At 38.4% G+C, this 21,709-nt stretch overlaps 2 pseudogenes; both read left to right on the top strand.

The window, feature by feature from the left end:
• Positions 1-234: 234 nt before the first annotated feature.
• On the top strand, positions 235-8,912 carry LOC116116580 (annotated as a pseudogene).
• Positions 8,913-9,173: 261 nt separating this feature from the next.
• Positions 9,174-21,243, top strand: LOC116116579 (annotated as a pseudogene).
• Positions 21,244-21,709: the final 466 nt, after the last annotated feature.

Genomic DNA, 21,709 nt, shown 5'->3' with positions numbered 1-21,709 from the left:
GAAACACCCAAAATATTTTGCCACGACACTTACCAAAAATATCTCTGGCAACATAAATAAAATAAATATTTTGCTGACTCACTGAGCACCGAGTCCGAGTCAAATCCTGTAAATGCACACCAGAAACACAAAACAAGAAAAGAAAATAAAATGTACAACAGCCATGCAACTAACTATATATACAGCTAAGTTATACTTATAGATAGACTCAAGGAAAAGCAAAGAAAAGAAAATATCTCAGTAGAGAGAAAGCAATAATGGCGAGTGGAGGTGAAGTGATAAGCAACAAGCAAGTGGTATTCAAGAACTTTGTTCAAGGGTTTCCAAAAGAATCAGATATGGAGGTGAAAACAAGTTCTATATCATTGAAAGTAGAAGAAGGTTCGAATGCAGTTGTTGTTAAGATTCTTTACTTGTGATCCTTACATGAGGAACCGCATGAAGCCTACTGATCGTTTTAGTGACGATCCTGAGTTCATTCCCTTCACTCCTGGCTCTGTAAGCATTTTGCTTTAAATACTTCTTTGTTTTGTTTGTTTTTGTTGAATGAATGATCGGATAAAGTTGTCTCGTTAGGGAAAATGATGAGATGATGTATTTTAATGGCAGCCATTGGATGGATTTGGAGTGGAAGTGTGGATTCAGGGCATCTGTTAGACCGGTCGTTACGGTCACAAAATTAAACCTAAGTACCGTAGTTAGCGGTAAACAGGATCGAATCACAGGGAGCAAGACTAATGACCTAATGTATTTTTGAATTAACGAAAGAGAATTGGCGGAATGATTGATTAAAACTAAGGAAAATAATACTTGCAGGAAATAAAAAGCATTAAATAAATTGTTAACTAAAACACAATATTAAAAGCGTTGTCGTACGGTTCGGTTTGACTCAAGACCAACTCTCACAATTCCTCCATCGCTCTTCAATTTCCGAAACCTACAAGGCTAGGCAAATCAATAGAAATATCTCCGACAATCTAGGCATAATCTATCCTGTCTTCCCGTCGTCTTAGTTACAGATCGATTGGTTAAAGACTATCATTGACTAACCGAAAAATGCTAAACCCTTAAACACCACTAGTTGGTACAACGTTAACAAGTACAACCTACAACTTGTATCATCCAATCAACTAATTACACAATAAATGCATTCCTAGTAGAAATGATATTAAACGCTACTACAACTTGATTGCAATCAGTACTGAAGCAATTAAAGTCATAATCAACATTTAATAATCTCAAACCGACATTCAATTATGCAAAAAGTTATATATCAATAAACGTTCTCAATGGACATTATCAATTCAACACGTCGAGGATCAGAATAATATAAAGTATCGCAAACAAACTGAAACGAAAACAAATATAATCTGAATACAAGAAAACTTAACCAAATATCCAACATTCTGGGCTCATCCAATAGTCGAGAGCTGATGAGGAGATCAGTGGAGTCAATTCCGTATCGCCTACACCGTAACGGAAACACGGGAACCAGCCGTCATGGTGGTGATGACGGAGGTTGAAAACAGTGGAAACGGAGCTGATCATGGCGAAGAGGAGGTAAACGACAGCGATATGATGTGAAGAAGGGCCGAAAACAACCAATGGACAGCCCGGAATAACGAACAGCCCGGTTCGCCGGAAAACGTTAATTTTCGGCGGGGTCTGCGGAAAACGGTGGGGAAATGGGATCTGAAGGTACCGATGGAAAACTTTGGTGATGGGGAGTTCAGCTCAGGTCCTGGGGAGGTGAGAAGTCGCCGGAAATGAGCAGGATCTGGCCTGAAAGACGAAGAGTCGCGACGGCAAATCACGGATTCCGGCGGTTTTCGCGGCGGCTGAAGTAGGGAAGTGTAGATCCGGCCGTGGGGAATGAAGATCTACCCTTGGGGAGCTGGAACGTCGCCGGAAAAACGGCGAAATCTCGCCTGGAAGACGAAAAGTCACGGTGGTGGAAGGCGAAGCGTCGCGGCGTGGTGGTTCTCGGTGGTGGTTTGCTGTGGTTTTGACGGGATGATGATGAACCGTGCACGAGGGAGACGAAACGTCGCCGAAGAAGACGAAGGGTCGTCGGAGGGAGAAGAAGGGTCGCCGGAAAAGATGATGAACACCCCCCAGGGAAAACGAGATCTGCACTTTTGTTTATGAACAATATGTAAAATATCAGTTTAGTCCCTTCACAACTGAAAAGTGACAAAATCAGCCCCTTAAAACATGACATTTACCCCCTAAACAGCATAAATGAGACAAAATCACCCTTAATCCATAAACCACAACCTAATATCAACTCATATACTTTCAAAAATCATTCCAAACACGTTAAATTCATAAGAAAAATATTAGGAAGCGATTTCGTGAATAAATTCATAAATCTTTAATTATCTCCATATACTTCAATTTAATCACACATGGGATATTTTATCACCAAAATAGAGTCACTTTCTGACTCAACACACTCCCCAACTTACTCTTTGCTCGTCCTCGAGTAAAGTTAAAAGAACTCTTCAACATTCTCACAAAACCATACACAAAATATTATCAACAACCAAGACATTCATCAAAAGGTAAAGTGAAGAATTTGAACAAACAAGTACATAACACAATCCTAAATAAAGAACTAAAGTTTTTGTGAAGATTTGCCTATCTCCATTCAAGCTTCCAAAACACATTTCATATTCATCACAATGTTAAATGTCATGCAAAACTCCCCAAATTATGTACACGCAACATAATGCTCATTTTCCACACAAGATTTTGACATAAATTTCTTTTTCATTCATCACTTTTTTTTTTTTTTTTCTTGTCTTAACTTCTTAAGCTTTCTAGAAGGTCGTGTAACGGGCTTTAGGTCAATGACTCCCAAAACAGATGGCTATAGGGCACTATGTGTAGAATACTCCTCGAACTTACTCACCGAACCAACTAGGCTACAAGTCAAGACTTATTTCTTTATTTCTTATAAAGCTCATGATTTATATAATGACTTATAAGCTTTCAAGAGGACCCATGTAACGAGCTTTAGGCCAAACGCTCCCAAGCTAGATAGCTTTAGGGGATTAGGTGTAGAACACCCTCGGGCGTACTCACTCGAGTAACTAGGCTACAAATCAAAACCAAATCATCAAGCAAATTTAAGCACTTTTAACACACGCAAGATAATAAACGAAAATTTGCTCCATGGGCATGTAAAATATGTGGGAGACTGCATAAACACTAAAACACATGACATTTACACAAAACAGTGTCTAACGACAATTATGGACAAACCTAGCACAAAACAGAACCAATAGTTCAATGTTTAAAACCATGTTGCAACAAACAATTTTCAAAAACCTCACAAAACTTTCAACTAGCACCAATTGCTTCTAAAATGGTGATTATGCATGAATCATGAAAAATTTTAAAAATAACTCACTTTAGTTCACTTTAACCACTTTTGGACTTACACGAGTACGATTCAACATATTTTCAACAAAACACAACATCATCATGCCACAAAAATATGATGCACATCCATTCAAACACAATCTCAAAAAGCATTATCAACAAATACTTCTCAAAAATACACAATCTCCACGAAAGCATCATCAGCAACACTTCCCAAAAATATGATCAACAACATACTCCACAAAAATAAACATCAATCAACACTCCCCAACTTAAAATGTCATTGTCCTCAATGACCCCACCTGCAAACATCCTCCCCAACTTAGCATCAAATGATCTCAAATGGCAATATGATTAAAAACATTAAAATCGTCCAATATATTTGAGAAACAAGAAATCTAACAATAACAGCATATAAGGTGGAGAGATACAAACTGAGGAACAATGATGGGTTGTCACCAACGGAGTTCGTGGAGCATGCGTAAGCGAAGCCTTGGACTAGTTAATGAATTTCCAAACATGGCAATTCCTGCAAAGACAAAAACAACTAAAACAAAAAAGCAATAACCACATATGTAAAAAGGTGGGTTGCCTCCCACTAGCGCTAAGTTTAAAGTCTTCAGCCAGACAAATGCGAACATGAAGTTCAAGGTGGTTGAAACATTGGCGGTGCCTTACATGACCCTCGCCATTCAGCAACAAGAGGGTATCATGAGGTCCAAGAAGGCATTTTTGAATTTAATACGCCATTTCCATGTGCAAAAGTCTTTTAAGAACTTAGCATAGGCAGGTATGAGCTTAATGGCATCTAGAAGTGGAATACCAATCAGCCCTTGTCTAAAAAACTCAACCATTTCTCCATCCTAGTAGTTTTCTAAAGTTGGATGCATTATTCGACTCTAGGGATTGAGGACAAGGTTTTATGGCATGTCAAATGTAGGGGATAGTTTCTTTCTCCCAACTTCCTCGTTTTCAGTCTTGGCACACCTAACTCTTAGGTTGGTTCTCTTTCACTCCTTCGGCTTGGTTTCCCTCTAAGCTCTCTTTCTCTCCAAACTCAGCATATAATTCCCTCTCAAGCCTAGCTAGTTCATGACAACCCCATTGGTGAGGTGCACCATTGGGATTATCTACAACTTGACTCGGCAAATGGCATTCCTCTCTCTTATAAACCGCTTCAGCTATTTGACCAATTGGGGTCTTAGCTCTAAAGATTGGGAATGGGAATGTAATATCTGATAATGCTGCTCTAAGTCATTGAACCTAGCATTCATGTCATCTTGTTCTTGCATGGTTTGGAGCATTTGAGCCATCATTGATTCCAGTGGACTGGGTTGTGAGTGGGCTGTTGGACGGGAGGTGGGGTCCTAGGTTGGGGGTTGGTTGGACCGAATACATGTCCCAATAATTGCCCTGTTGATTGGAAGAACTTATGGCAATTATGGGAGACATTCTGAGATTGTTCCTGTTCCATGCAAAAAATAGGATGGTTATGCCACTCACTATCAAATGTATTTGAATACGGATCATTCCGTCTATGGAAACCTGTGCTCTTGCACTGCTCCTCAAAAGTGAAGGGAGCTGGTTCCTCAAATGCGTACTCAACAGTTAAAAGGTCTGAAGGCATAAAAAAGACTCGACTGTCCTACCGGGAGGGGTGTGCCTAGAAGCTTGCCCATGTATAGATATGAACGTGTCAAATTGATAGGCTAAAGACTCCAACTTGGAGTCTATATCGTCCAAAGGAGAAACCTCATAAATGCACATATCCTAGGCGGCTGCCCTATGATAGGAATCCTAGAAGCAAGATGGTTGTGCATGGGATATAGATTTCATCATCTACGTGCTTCTATTTTCAAATCCAAGGGTACTAAAATTGGTTGATACGACTATCTACCAAGCATCATCAACAAGTGTACCCAAGGTTCCACCAACAACCACAACATCAAAATTAAACGAAAAAGAAAAGAAAAAGAACAAAAAACAAATTTAAAAACCACACATAAAGAAAATAAAGCTAAATAGAAAACACCCTAAAAAAAAAATAATCCACACAATCAACAATTAAAATAAACAGTCAAACAAAAGAAATTATACTAAATCAAAAAATAAATCCTATGAATAAAAACAAAATATGCAAAATTAATACAAACATGTAAACTAAATGAACACGAAACATGCAAACATCACACAAACGATTAACAAGAACTAAAAAGAACTAAAGCTAAAAAGATTAGAAAATATCACAATCGGGTCACGCTTAAACTTGAGACTGCAACGTTTCCCAATTGCGATCTTCCTGCAAAATAAAAACAAACACGAATGAAAATGTCCTAATGAAATTAAATAACATAGAAAAATTACTTAAGTATTTACAAACCCAATACACACAAAGTCAAAAGCACGTTGCTTCCGACAACGGCGCCAAAATTTTGTTAGACGGTCGTCATGGTCACAAATTAAACCTAAGTACCGTAGTTAGCGGTAAGCAGGATCGAACCACAGGGAGCAAGACTAATGACCTAATGTATTTTGAGTTAACGAAAGAGAAATTGGGGAATGATTGATTAAAACTAAGGAAACTAATTACTTGCAGGAAATTAAAAGCATTAAATAAATTGTTAACTAAAACACAATATTAAAAGCGTTGTCGCTACGGGTCGGTTTGACTCAAGACCAACTCTCACAATTCCTCTCATCGCTCTTCAATTTCCTAAACCTACAAGGCTAGGCAAATCAATAGAAATATCTCCGACAATCTAGGCATAATCTACCTGTCTCCCCGTCGTCTTAGTTACAGATCGATTGGTTAAAGTATCATTGACTAACCAAAAAATGCTAAACCCTTAAACACACCAGTTGGTACACATTAACAAGTACACCTACTAACTTGTATCATCCAATCAACTAATTACACAATAAATGCATTCCTAGTAGAAATGATATTAAACGCTACTACAACTTGATTGCAATCAGTACTGAAGCAATTTAAAGTCATAATCAACATTTATAATCTCAAACCGACATTCAATATGCAAAAAGTTATATATCAATAAACGTTCTCAATGGACATTATCAATTCAACACGTCGAGTATCAGAATAATATTAAAGTATCGCAACAAACTGAACGAAAAACAAATATAATCTGAATACAAGAAACTAACAAATATCCAACATTCTGGGCTCATCAACTAGTCGAGAGTGATGAGGAGATCAGTGGAGTTAATCTCGATCTCGCTACACCGTAACGGACAACCGGGAACTCAGCCTCTGGTGGTGATGGGAGGCTAAACAGGGGAAACGAGCTGATCATGGCGAAGAGGAGGCAATCGACAGCGATATGATGCGAAGAAGGGCGAAAACAACCAACGGACAGCCCAGATACGAACAGCCGCGCGTTCGTGGAAAACGTTAATTTTCCGAGGGTCTGCAGAAAACGGTGGCGGAAATGGGATCGAAGGTACCGATGGAAAGCTCTGGTGATGGGGAGTTCAGATCAGGTCCTGGGGAGGTGAGAAGTCACCGGAAATGAGCAGGATCTTGGCGAAGACGAAGAGTCGCGGCGGCAAATCACAGATTCCGGCGGTTTTCGCGGCTGCTGAAGCTAGGGAAGTGTAGATCCGGCGTGGGGGAATGAAGATCTACCTTGGGGAGCTGGAACGTCATCGGAAAACGGCAAATCTCGCTGGAAAACGAAAAGTCACGGTGGTGGAAGGCGAAGGTCGCGGCGTGGTGGTTCCGGTGGTGGTTTGCCGTGGTTTGACGGGATGATGATGAACCGTGCACGAGGGAGATGAAACGCACCGGAGAAGACGAAGGTCGTCGGAGGGAGACGAAAGGGTCACCGGAAAAGATGGGAACGCCCCCCCTCGAAAACGCGATCTGCACTTTGTTTATAGAACAATATGTAAAATATCAGTTTAGTCCTTCACAACTGAAAAGTGACAAAATCAGCCCCTTAAAACATGACATTTTACCCCCTAAACAGCATAAATGAGACAAAATCACCCTTAATCCATAAACCACAACCTAATATACCATATACTTTCAAAATCATTCAAAACAGTTAAATATAAGAAAAATATTAGGAAGCGATTTGTGAATAAATTCATAAATTCTTTAATTATCTCAATATACTTCAATTTAATCACACATGGGGTATTTTTATCACCAAAATAGAGTCACTTTCATGACTCTAACAGCATCCAAATTATAAGAAAGGAGACTTAGTTTGGGGAATGGTAAATTTGGAAGAGTACAATCTCATCAAAAACCCTGAGCTCTTCAAATCTCACTGTGATGTTTCCTGTCCTACAACACAGGAATCCTTGGGGGGTTAATGTTTTCTTTCTCAATCAAAAAACTTTCGGGATTGTTGCCAAATTTGGGCATGTTGACATACCAGGCTACCTTATAAACCAAAAACAGAAAAAAACAAATAAAAATTACATCAGTTGACTGTACATATCAATATAACAAAGGGGTCCAGAAGTAGATGAATTTAAAACTTGATTCTAAATTGCTATGTTTTGTTGTTATGTATTGATGATCTTTGAAATTTTTTTTTTTTTTTTTTGGTCTTGTCTTCCATAGGTATGCCTGGCATACAGCTTGGGCCGGTTTCTATGAACTTTGGACTCCAAGACAGGAGAAAATGTATCATTTCGGCGGCATCAGGGGCAGTCGGTCAGCTTGTTGGGAATTTGCAAAGTTGATGGGTTGCTATGTTGTGGAGTAGCTGGAAGTAAAGAAAAAGGGAGCCAAATCTACCTCAAAAGTTGAACAATTCCTATACTTACGTTTTAATGTCAGTCGACAAAAAGATTAGTCGAATTCATATCAACTTTTTTTTTTTTTTTTTAACTACTTTGTTAGGTTGATTTATTGAAGAAAAAGTTTGGTTTTGATGATGCTTTCAATTATAAAGAGGAACATGACGGGTGCAACTTTGAAAAGGTTAGTACACTGAATCTAGAAGCTTCAGGCGCCAGAAGGGGCTGAGGCAGAGTTGGGCGGATTTTGAGTGTTCTGTACTTAAAATTTAATGAGGCTAAATTTTTTTTTTTTTTTTTCTCCCCTCTTTGCTAGGTGCTTTCCTGAAGGCATTGACATTTACTTTGAGAATGTAGGGGGGAAAATGCTTGATGCTGTGCTTCTAAACATGAGCTTCGAGGGCGAATTGCAGCATGTGGAATGATCTCACAGTACAATCTTCACCAGCCTGAGGGTGTACACAACACGTTGAACATTGTTGTTAAGCGAATTCGCATGGAAGGAATAATGGCCTTCGATTATTTCCCCCAATACGCGAAGTTTTTGGATGTGGTTCTGCCCTTAGTCCGAGAAAAGAAGGTTGTTTATGTTGAAGACATCGCTGAAGGCCTCGAAGGTGCCCCTGCAGCTCTTGTAGGACTGTTCAGTGGACGCAATGTTGGGAAACAAGTAGTTGCAGTCTCGAAGGAGTGATTTAATTAAGCCTTCTTTTGTAAAATAAGTAGTTGCAAACTCTTGTGCTGAATACTGTTTCGATGATAATAATAATCTATCAATAGATATTTGTGGTTCCTTATCAGTCAAGGACAGTGCAATTTGTGTACAGAATTCTCCCTTGCACCATTATTTCTGTGTGGTCCAGCCATTGATATGGCAAGATATTGCTGTGCATGATTAATCCTGGACTTCTGTGTGTTGATTGAACTAAATGTGGTACGAATAACACAAGTAAATTCCATTAAATAGAAAAAAAATCTGCTCCACAAATTCAAAATTTTCGTTTTGATGTGTCGTTGGTCATCAAATAATTCAAAATTCAAAATTTGTGTCTAGAATAATTCACATTCTAGTGAATTAGACACGTGTGCAACCATCCAATCATACACAGGTGTTACAGATTTTCAATTGTAGAAAAGATTCTCGGACAAGACAAGATATATCAGCCAGACAAATTAAACCTCTGCAGAGAAGAACTAGAAGTAAATTAATAAATTCAAAAGCTCAGGAATTTGATTTTTCTAGAGAAAAAAGAGAGCTCAGCAATGGCAAGTGGTGGCAGAGAGGTGGTGAGCAACAAGCAGGTTATATTCAAAGACTACGTATCTGGTTTTCCCAAAGAATCAGACATGTATATCACCGCCAGTAGCTTGAGCTTGAAGGTGCCGGAAGGCTCAAAATCAGTTCTTGTGAAGAATCTTTACTTGTCTTGTGATCCATACATGAGACTTTTGATGACAGAAGTCCAAGCTAACACTGTTTTCACTTCGTTAACTCCTGGCTCTGTAAGATTTTTTGTAGCTTTTAGTACAATTACGCGGTATTTATCAAGATAGATTGCTTAACTTCGAATCTAATAAACTTTTCTTGGTGATGTGATGCAGCCAGTAACTGGACTTGGAGTGGCTAAAGTTGTGGATTCAGGGCACCCGGATTTTAACAAAGGTGACTTAGTTTGGGGGATGACAGGATGGGAAGAGTACAGCCTCATAAAATCACCAGCTGACTGTCTTGTGATCCTTACATGAGGAACCGCATGAAGCCTACTGATCGTTTAGTGACGATCCTGAGTTCATTCCTTCACTCCGTCTGTAAGCATTTTGCTTTAAATACTTCTTTGTTTGTTGTTTTTGTTGAATGAATGATGGATAAAGTTGTGCTTGGTACTGGGAAAATGATGAGATGATGTATTTTAATGGCAGCCATTGGATGGATTTGGAGTGATAAGTTGTGGATTCAGGGCATCCAAATTATAAGAAAGGAGACTTGGTTTGGGGAATGGTAAATTGGGAAGAGTACAATCATCAAAAAACCTGAGCTCTTCAAAATCGATCATGTGATGTTCCCTTGTCCTATAACACAGGAATTCTTGGTGGGTTAATGGTTTCTTTCTCAATCAAAAAACTTTCGGGATTGTTGCCAAATTTGGGCTGTTGACATACCAGGCTACCTTTATATACCAAAAACAGAAAAAAAAACAAAATTTTACATCAGTTTGACTGTACATTATCAATTATAGACACAAATGGGGTCCAGAAGTAGATGAATTTAAACTTGGATTTGAATCTATGTTTTGTGTTATATTGATGATTTGAAATTTTTTTTATTCTTTTGGTCTTTGTTTCCCATAGGTATGCCTGGCATTACAGCTTGGGCCGGTTTCTATGAACTTTGACTCCAAAGACAGGGAGAAAAAAGTTTCATTTCGGCGGCATCAGGTGCAGTCGGTCAGCTTTGGGCAATTTGCAAAGTTGATGGGTTGCTATGTGTTGGAAGTGCTGGAAGTAAAGAAAAAGTGAGCCAAATCTACCTCAAAAAGTTGAACAATTCCTTTACTCTTACGTTTTAGTGTCAAGTCGACAAATTAAGATTAGTCGAATTCATATCATTTTTTTTTTACTACTTTGTTAGGTTGATTTATTGAAGAACAAGTTTGGTTTTGATGATGCTTTCAATTATAAAGAGGAACATGACTTGGTGCAACTTTGAAAAGGTTAGTAACACTGCATAATCAGAAGCTTCAGGCGCCAGAAGGGCTGAGGAGAGGCAGAGTTGGGCGGATTTTGATGTGTTTTTCGTACTTAAATTTCAACTGAGGCTAATTTTTTTTTTTTTTAATTTTTATTTTTAAGAAATCATATGCAAGCTTTCAAAGTGTATGTATGATTAAACTCATCGGGGAGATCTAAAAAGAAAAAAAAATAGTTCTTTGGTGTTGACATATATGACAATACCTAGTGGTTGATCGCATTGAACAATATCTCTAAATCGATCGAATAATCTTTGATGCATGCATGAATTTGGAAGCGATTACATTTCATGTGTGTTGATATGATTCATAACTTGCTAATGGCTAATATAAACGCAACATGCTTCATTAATATTTCCTTGCAGCTCGGAGGAGAAGAATTAATGGTTATCACCCGATTTTTCTCTCAAAAGATCAAACTATTCAGCGTAATAATAATAAATTAATAATAATTAAAAAAGTGTTTTAACTAATGAATCTTATGTTTTAAGTTCTTAAAATTTATCTCAAGTATCTCTATTATAAATGTGAATATATAGATGTAATATTATCATATTCTGAGATCTAGCAAATATATATCAAAACTAATCGAACAAGTTTTTTGAGCTTATACCAATCAAGATAGGGTGTATATGTCATAGTGTTGATATTTGATGTTGCATTAATAACCATGCATATGTATCCTTACAAGATGACGATATTTGATGTTTATACAAATTCCTATCAGATATTAATTAACTAATATCTGAGAGAAGAAGATCCCATAATTTGTGACCTAGAAAGCAGGAAGAAAACTCTGCAATCTTTGGTCAGAATTAATTAATCAAAGATGACATGGGCAGAAAATATCTTTTGCCAGTTAATAATCTCAACTATCTCTTAACGTCCGATTCATAAACTTTATTAATTTAGTGGGATGATGAAGAAGATGGTAAATATATTCTGAATTAGCCTGAACTGAGTCTGTATGTGTATCCATCTACATTCAGTAGAAGTTGATTTTCTCAATTGTCATCCTCAAATAACAAATTTAAATGTATTTTTGAAACTAAAAGTCAAAGCTTCTGAACTACCCTTTTGTATTTATGTTGTAACAAATTTAATATTTTATTGTTTAATTTAACGGATCAAGAGTAATGTATTAGCCAAATGATTGAGTTAAATAATCAACTTGACGTAGTTTCACTTTCACCTTCGCTCCTGAGGTTCAGAATATCAACAATGACGACAACAAGGGAGTGAAGTGTGTATTTCGAAACCTCTGGGGAACCCCACAAAAAATCAAGAATAGTTTTCTACAACACTTCCAAAAATATTTCTTGGCAATGATCCACCGCCTGCAAAATACAATAAATAAATAATTTAGAATAGAACATTCCTCTCACAGGATCGTCATTGCTGACTCCTAGGAAAAGAAAAGAAAATATTCAGATGAAAGAAAGCAACAATGGCGAGTGGAATAAATTATTGTTTAATTTAACCAGTCAGGAGTGGTGTATTAGTGGCATGATTGGAACCTATGGGGGACCAAGTAAAATTTATTTCACCTCGAAACACCCAAAATATTTTGCCACGACACTTACCAAAAATATCTCTGGCAACACAAATAAAATAAATATTTTGCTGACTCACTGAGCACCGAGTCCGAGTCAAATCCTGTAAATGCACACCAGAAACACAAAACAAGAAAAGAAAATAAAATGTACAACAGCCATGCAACTAACTATATATACAGCTAAGTTATACTTATAGATAGACTCAAGGAAAAGCAAAGAAAAGAAAATATCTCAGTAGAGAGAAAGCAATAATGGCGAGTGGAGGTGAAGTGATAAGCAACAAGCAAGTGGTATTCAAGAACTTTGTTCAAGGGTTTCCAAAAGAATCAGATATGGAGGTGAAAACAAGTTCTATATCATTGAAAGTAGAAGAAGGTTCGAATGCAGTTGTTGTTAAGATTCTTTACTTGTGCTCCTTACATGAGGAACCGCATGAAGCCTACTGATCGTTTAGTGACGATCCTGAGTTCATTCCCTTCCCTCCTGGTCTGTAAGCATTTTGCTTTAAATCCTTCTTTGTTTGTTGTTTTTTGTTGAATGAAGATCGGATAAAGTTGTGCTTCGTTACTGGAAAATGATGAGATGATGTATTTTAATGGCAGCCTTGGATGGTTTGGAGTGGCTAAAGTTGTGGATTCAGGGCATCTGTTAGACCGGTCGTTACGTCACAAAATTAAACCTAAGTACCGTAGTTAGCGGTAAACAGGATCGAATCCACAGGGAGCAAGACTAATGACCTAATGTTTTTTGAATTAACGAAAGAGAAATTGGCGGAATGATTGATTAAAACTAAGGAACTAATTACTTGCAGGAATTAAAAGCATAAATAAATTGTTAACTAAAACACAATATTAAAAGCGTTGTCGCTACGGGTTCGTTGTTTACTCAGACCAACTCTCACATTCCTCTCATCGCTCTTCAATTCCGAAACCTACAGCTAGGCCAAATCAATAAAATATCTCCCGAACAATCTAGGCATAATCTATCCTGTCTTCCGCGTCGTAGTTACAGATCGATTGGTTAAAGACTATCATGACTAACCGAAAAATGCTAACCCTTAAACACCACTAGTTGGTACACGTTAACAAGTACAACCTACTAACTTGTATCATCCAATCAACTAATTACACAATAAATGCATTCCTAGTAGAAATGATATTAAACGCTACTACAACTGATTGCAATCAGTATGAAGCAATTTAAAGTCATAATCAACATTTAATAATCTCAAACCGACATTCAATTATGCAAAAAGTTATATATCAATAAACGTTCTCAATGGACTTATCAATTCAACACGTCGAGTATCAGAATATATTAAAGTATCGCAAACAAACTGAAACAAACAAATAAATCTGAATACAAGAAACTTACCAAATATCCAACTTCTGGGCTCATCCAACTAGTCGAGAGCGTATGAGGGATCAGTGGAGTCAATCTCGATCTCGCCTACACCGTAACGGACAACCGGGAACTCAGCCGCTCATGGTGGTGATGCAGGTTGAAACAGTGGAAACGGGCTGATCATGGCGAAGAGGAGTAACCGACAGCGATATGATGTGAAGAAGGGCCGAAAACAACCAATGGACAGCCCGGAATACGAACAGCCCGTTTCCCGGAAACGTTAATTTTCGGCGGTCTGCGGAAAACGGTGGCGGAAATGGGATCTGAAGTACGATGGAAAACTTTGGTGATGGGGAGTTCACTCAGGTCCTGGGGAGGTGAGAAGTCGCCGGAAATGAGCATGATCTGGCCTGAAAGACAAGAGTCGCGACGGCCAAATCACGGATCCGCGGTTTTCGCGGCGGCTGAAGCTAGGGAAGTGTAGATCCCGTCCGGGGAATGAAGATCTACCCTTGGGGAGCTGGAACGTCGCCGGAAAAAACGCGAAATCTCGCCTGGAAGACGAAAGTCACGGTGGTGGAAGGCGAAGCGTCGCGGCGTGGTGGTTCTCGGTGGTGGTTTGCTGTGGTTTTGACGGGATGATGATGAACCGTGCACGAGGGAGACAACCGTCGCCGAAGAAGACGAAGGGCTTCGGAGGAGACGAAGGGTCGCCGGAAAAGATGATACAGCCCCCCAGGGAAAACGAGATTCTGCACTTTTGTTTATAGAACAATATGTAAAATATCAGTTTAGTCCCTCACAACTGAAAAGTGACAATAATCAGCCCCTTAAACATGACATTTTACCCCTAAACAGCATAAATGAGACAAAATCACCCTTAATCCATAAACCACAACCTAATTCAACTCATATACTTTCAAAAATCATTCCAAACACGTTAAATTCATAAGAAAAATATTAGGAACGTATTTCGTGAATAAATTCATAAATTCTTTAATTATCTCATATACTTCAATTTAATCACACATGGGATATTTTTATCACCAAAATAGAGTCACTTTCATGACTCTAACACACTCCCCACTTACTCTTTGCTCGTCCTCGAGTAAAGTTAAAAGAACTCTTTCAACATTCTCACAAAACCATACACACACCATATCTCAACAACCAAGACATTCATCAAAAGGTAAAGTGAAGAATTTGAACTAACAAGTACATAACACAATCCTAAATAAAGAACTAAGTTTCTGTGAAGATTTGCCTATCTCCATTCAAGCTTCTCAAACACACATTTCATATTCATATCACAATGTTAAAATGTCATGCAAAACCCCAACTTATGTACACGCAACATAATGCTCATTTCCACACAATTTTGACAATAATTTCTTTTCATTCATCACTTTTTTTTTTTTTTTTTTCTTGTCTTAACTTCTTAAGCTTTCTAGAAGGTCCTGTAACGGGCTTTAGGTCAATGACTCCCAAACCAGATGGCTATAGGGCACTATGTGTAATACTCCTCGAACTTACTCACCCGAAACCAACTAGGCTACAAGTCAAGACTTTATTTCTTTATTTCTTATAAAGCCATGATTTATATAATGACTTATTAAGCTTTCAAGAGACCCATGTAACGAGCTTTAGGCCAACCGCTCCCAAGCTAGATAGCTTTAGGGGTTAGGTGTAGAACACCCCTCGGGCGTACTCACTCGAGTCAACTAGGCTACAAATCAAAACAAACTCATCAAGCAACATTTAAGCACTTTACACCGCAGATAAAACGAAAATTTGCTCCATGGGCATGTAAATATGTGGGGACTTGCATAACACTAAAACACATGACATTTACACAAACGTGTCTAACGACAATTATGGACAAACCTAGCACAAAACGAACCAATAGTTCAATGTTTAAACCATGTTGCAACAAACAATTTTCAAAAACCTCACAAAACCTTTCACTAGCACCTCATGCTTCTAAAATGGTGATTATGCATGATTCATGAAAAATTTTAAAATAACTCACTTTTTTCACTTTAACCACTTTTGGACTTACACGAGTACGATTCAACATATTTCAACAAAACACAACATCATCATGCCACAAAAATATGATGCACATCCATTCAACACACAATCTCCATAAAAGCATTATCAACAATACTTCTCAAAAATATCACAATCTCCACGAAAGCATCATCAGCAACACTTCCCAAAAATATGATCAACAACATACTCCCAAAAATAAACATCAATCAACACCTCCCCAACTTAAATGTCATTGTCCTCAATGACCCACACTCGCAAACATCCTCCCCAACTTAGCATCAAATGATCTCAAATGGCATATGATTAAAAACATTAAAATCGTCCAATATATTTGAGAAACAGAAATCTAACAATAACAGCATATAAGGTGGAGAATACAACCTGAGGACACATGATGGTTGTCACCAACGGAGTTCGTGGAGCATGCGTAAGCGAAGCCTTGGACTAGTTTGAATTTCCAAACATGGCAATTCCTGCAAAGACAAAAACAACTAAAACAAAAAAGCAATAACAACATATGTAAAAAGTGGGTTGCCTCCCACTAGCCTAAGTTTAAGTCTTCAGCCAGACTAAATGCGAACATGAAGTTCAAGGTGTTGAAACATTGGCGGTGCCTTACATAACCCTCGCCATTCAGCAACAAGTAGGGTACTCAGTCCCAAGAGCATTTTTTGAATTTAATACGCCATTTCCATGTGCACAAGTCTTTTAAGAACTAGCATAGGCAGGTAGAGCTTAATGCATCTAGAATGGAATACCAATCAGCCCTTGTCTAAACAACTCAACCATTTCCTCCATCCTAGTAGTTTTCTTAAAGTTGGATCATTATCGACTCTAGGGATTGAGGCAAGGTTTTATTGGCATGTCAAATGTAGGGGATAGTTCTTTTCCCCAACTTCCTCGTTTTCATGTCTTGGCACACCTAACTCTATGGTGGTTCCTTTCACTCCTCTCGGCTTGGTTTCCCTCTAAGCTCTCTTTCTCTCCAAACTCAGCATATATTATTCCCTCTCAAGCCTAGCTAGTTCATGACACCCCATCTGGTGAGGTCACCATTGGGATATCTACAACTTGACTTCGGCAAATGGCATTCCTCCTCTTATAAACCGCTTCAGCTATTGACCAATTTGGGTCTCTAGCTTACAATAGATTGGGAATGGGAATGTATATCTGATATTGCTGCTCTAGTCATGGACCTAGCATTCATGTCATCTTTCGGTTCTTGCATGGTTTGGAGCATTTGAGCCATCATTGATTCCAGTGGACTGGGCTTGTGAGTGGGCTGTTGGACGGAGGTGGGATCCTAGGTTGGGCGGTTGGTTGGACCGAATACATGTCCCCCAATATTGCCCTTTGATTGGAAGAACTATATGGCATATATGGACATTCTAGATTGTTCTGCTTCCATGCAAAATTAGGATGGTTATGCCACTCACTATCAAATGTATTTGAATACGATCATTCCGTCTATGGAAACTTGTGCATCTTGCTCTTGCCTTGCTCCTCAAGTAGGGAGCTGGTTCCTCAAATGCTTACTCAACAGTTAAAAGGTCTGAAGGCAATAAAAAGACATCCTGACTTGTCCTACCGGAGGTGGTTGCCTAGAAGCTTCCATGTATAGATATGAACGTGTCAAATTGATAGGCTAAAGCTCCAACTTGGAGTCTATGTCCAAAGGAGAAACCTCATAAATGCCACCATTCCTAGCGGCTGCCCTATGATAGGAATCCTAAAGCAAGATGGTTGTGCATGGGATATAGATTATCATCCATCTTACTGTCTTTCTATTTTCAAATCCAGGGTACTAAATTGGTTGATACACTATCTACCAGCATTCATCAACAAGTGTACCCAAGTTCCACCAACACCACAACATCAAAATTAACGAAAAAGAAAAAGAAAAAGAACAAAAAACAAATTTAAAACCACACATAGAAAATATAAATATGAAAACACCCTAAAAAAAAAATAATCCACACAATCAACATTAAATAACTCAAACAAAAAAAAGAAATTATTACTAAATCAAAACTAAATCCTATGAATAAACAAAATATGCAAAATTAATACAACATGTAACTAAATGAACACGAAACATGCAACCATCACACAAACGATTAACAAGAACTAAAAAGAACTAAAGCTAAAAGATTAGAAAATATCACAATCGGTCACTCTAAACTTTGAGACTGCAACGTTTCCCCAATTGCATCTTCCTGCAAAATAAACAAACACGAATGAAAATGTCCTAATGAAAATTAAATAACATAGAAAATTAAACTTAAAGTATTTACAAACCCAAATACACACAAGTCAAAAGCACGTTGCTTCCCGACAACGGCGCCAAAATTTTGTTAGACCGGTCGTCATGGTCCAAAATTAAACCTAAGTACCGTTTCCGGTAAGCAGATCGAATCCACAGGGAGCAAGACTAATGACCTAATGTATTTTGTTAACGAGAAAGATTGCGGAATGATTGATTAAAACTAAGGAAAACTAATTACTTGCAGGAATTAAAAAGCATTAAATAATTGTTAACTAAAACACAATATTAAAGCGTTGTCGCTACGGTTCTTTGACTCAAACCAACTCTCACCAATTCCTCTCATCGCTCTTCAATTTCCTAAACCTACAAGGCTAGGCAAATCAATAGAAATATCTCCCGACAATCTAGGCATAATCTATCCTGTCTCCCCGTCGTCTTATTTTACAGATCGTGGTTAAGACTATCATTGACTACCAAAAAATGCTAACCCTTAACACCACTAGTTGGTACAACATTAACAAGTACAACTTACTAACTTGTATCATCCAATCAACTAATTACACATAAATGCATTCCTAGTAGAATGATATTAAACGCTACTACAACTTGATTGCAATCAGTACTGAAGCAATTTAAAGTCATAATCAACATTTATAATCCAAACCGACATTCAATTATGCAAAAGTTTATAATCAATAAACGTTCAATGGACATTATCAATTCAACACGTCGAGTATCGAATATATTAAAGTATCGCAAACAAACTGAAACGAAACAAATATAATCTGAATACAAGAAACTTAACCAAATATCCAACATTCGGGCTCATCCAACAGTCGAGAGCTGATGAGGAGATCAGTGGAGTTAATCTCGATCTCGCCTACACCGTAACGGACAACCGGAACTCAGCCGCTCATGGGTGGTGATGGAGGCTGAAACGTGGAAACGGAGCTGATCATGGCGAAGAGGAGGCAATCGACAGCGATATGATGCAAGAAGGGCCGAAAACAACCAACGGACAGCCCAGAATACGAACACCCGCGTTCGCTGGAAAACGTTAATTTTCCGACGGTCGCAGAAAACGGTTGGCGGAAATGGATCCGAAGGTACCGTGGAAAGCTCTGGTATGGGGAGTTCAGATCAGGTCCTGGGGAGGTGAGAAGTCACCCGGAAATGAGCAGGATCTGGCCTGGAAGACGAAGAGTCGCGGCGGCCAAATCACAGATTCCCGGTTTTCGCGGCTGCTGAAGCTAGGAAGTGTAGATCCGGCCGTGGGAATAAGATCTACCCTTGGGGAGCTGGAACGTCATCGGAAAACGGCAAAATCTCGCTGGAAAACGAAAAGTCACGGTGGTGAAGGCGAAGCGGCGTCGCGGCTGGTGGTTCTCGGTGTGGTTTGCCGTGGTTTTGACGGATATGATGAACCGTGCACGAGGGAGATGAAACGTCACCGGAGAAGACGAAGGGTCGTCGGAGGGAGACGAAGGGTCACCGAAAAGATATGGCACCCCCCCTCGAAAACGCGATCTGCACTTTTGTTTTATAGACAATATGTAAAATATCAGTTTAGTCCCTTCACAACTGAAAAGTGACAAAATCACCCCTTAAAACTGACATTTACCCCCTAAACAGCATAAAGGAGACAAAACACCCTTAATCCATAAACCACAACCTAATATCACACTCATACTTTCAAAAATCATTCCAAACACGTTAAATTCATAAGAAAAATATTAGAAGCGATTTTCGTGAAAAAATTCATAATTCTTTAATTATCTCAATATACTTCAATTTATCACACATGGGGGTTTTTATCACCAAAATAGAGTCACTTTCATGACTCTAACAGCATCCAAATTATAAGAAAGACTTAGTTTGGGAATGGTAAATTTGGAAGAGTACAATCTCATCAAAAACCCTGAGCTCTTCAAAATCGATCATGCTGATGTTCCCTTGTCCTACAACACAGGAATCCTTGGTGGGTTATGTTTTCTTTCTCAATCAAAAACTTTCGGGATTGTTGCCAAATTTGGGCATGTTGACATACCAGCTACCTTTATAACCAAAAACAGAAAAAAACAAAATAAAATTTACATCATTTGACTGTACATTATCAATTATAGACACAAATGGGGTCCAGAAGTAGATGAATTTAAACTTGGATTTCTAAATTGCTATGTTTTGTTGTTATATTGATGATCTTTAAATTTTTTTTTATTTTTTTGGTCTTCGTCTTCTCCATAGGTATGCCTGGCATTACAGCTTGGGCCGGTTTCTATGACTTTGTACTCCAAAGAGGAAATGTTTCATTTCGGCGGCATCAGGTGCAGTCGCGTCAGCTTGTTGGGCAATTTGCAAAGTTGATGGGTTGCTATGTTTTGGAAGTGCTGGAAGTAAAGAAAAGTGAGCCAAATCTACCTCAAAAGTTGAACAATTCCTATACTCTTACGTTTTAATGTCGATCGACAAATTAGATTAGTCGAATTCATATCACTTTTTTTTTTTTTTTTTTTTAACTACTTTGTTAGGTTATTTATTGAAGAAAGTTTGGTTTTGATGATGCTTTCAATATAAAGAGGAACATGACTTGGGTGCAACTTTGAAAAGGTTAGTACCACTGCATATCAGAAGCTTCAGGCGCCAGAAGGGGCTGAGCAGAGTTGGGCGGATTTTGATGTGCTTTTCTGTACTTAAAATTTCAACTGAGGCTAATTTTTTTTTTTTTTTTTCTCTCCCTCTTTGCTAGGTGCTTTCCTGAAGGCATTGACATTTACTTTGAGAATGTAGGGGGGAAAATGCTTGATGCTGTGCTTCTAAACATGAGCTTCGAGGGCGAATTGCACATGTGGAATGATCTCACAGTACAATCTTCACCAGCCTGAGGGTGTACACACACGTTGAACATTGTTGTTAAGCGAATTCGCATGGAAGGAATAATGGCCTTCGATTTTTCCCCCAATACGCGAAGTTTTTGGATGTGGTTCTGCCCTTAGTCCGAGAAAAGAAGGTTGTTTATGTTGAAGACATCGCTGAAGGCTCGAAGGTGCCCCTCAGCTCTTGTAGGACTGTTCAGTGACGCAATGTTGGGAAACAAGTAGTTGCAGTCTCGAAGGAGTGATTTAATTAAGCCTTCTTTTGTAAATAAGTAGTTGCAAACTCTTGTGCTGAATACTGTTTCGATGATAATAATAATCTATCAAGAGATATTTGTGGTTCCTTATCAGTCAAGGACTGCAATTTGTGTACAGAATTCTCCCTTGCACCATTATTTCTGTGTGGTCCAGCCATTGATATGCAAGATATTGCTGTGCATGATTAATCCTGGACTTCTGTGTGTTGATTGAACTAAATGTGGTACGAATAACACAAGTAAATTGCATTAAATAGAAAAAATCTGCTCCACAAATTCAAAATTTTCGTTTTGATGTGTCGTTGGTCATCAAATAATTCAAAATCAAAATTTGTGTCTAGAATAATTCACATCTAGTGAATTAGACATGTGTGCAACCATCCAATCATACACGGTGTTACAGATTTTCAATTGTAAAAAGATTCTCGGACAAGACAAGATATATCAGCCAGAC

The sequence above is a fragment of the Pistacia vera genome, unplaced genomic scaffold (assembly GCF_008641045.1).
Source record: "Pistacia vera cultivar Batoury unplaced genomic scaffold, PisVer_v2 Contig78, whole genome shotgun sequence".
Classification (NCBI taxonomy): Eukaryota; Viridiplantae; Streptophyta; class Magnoliopsida; order Sapindales; family Anacardiaceae; genus Pistacia; species Pistacia vera.
The sequence above is the reverse complement of the archived record's forward strand: the minus strand, read 5'-3'. Positions and strand labels throughout refer to the sequence as shown.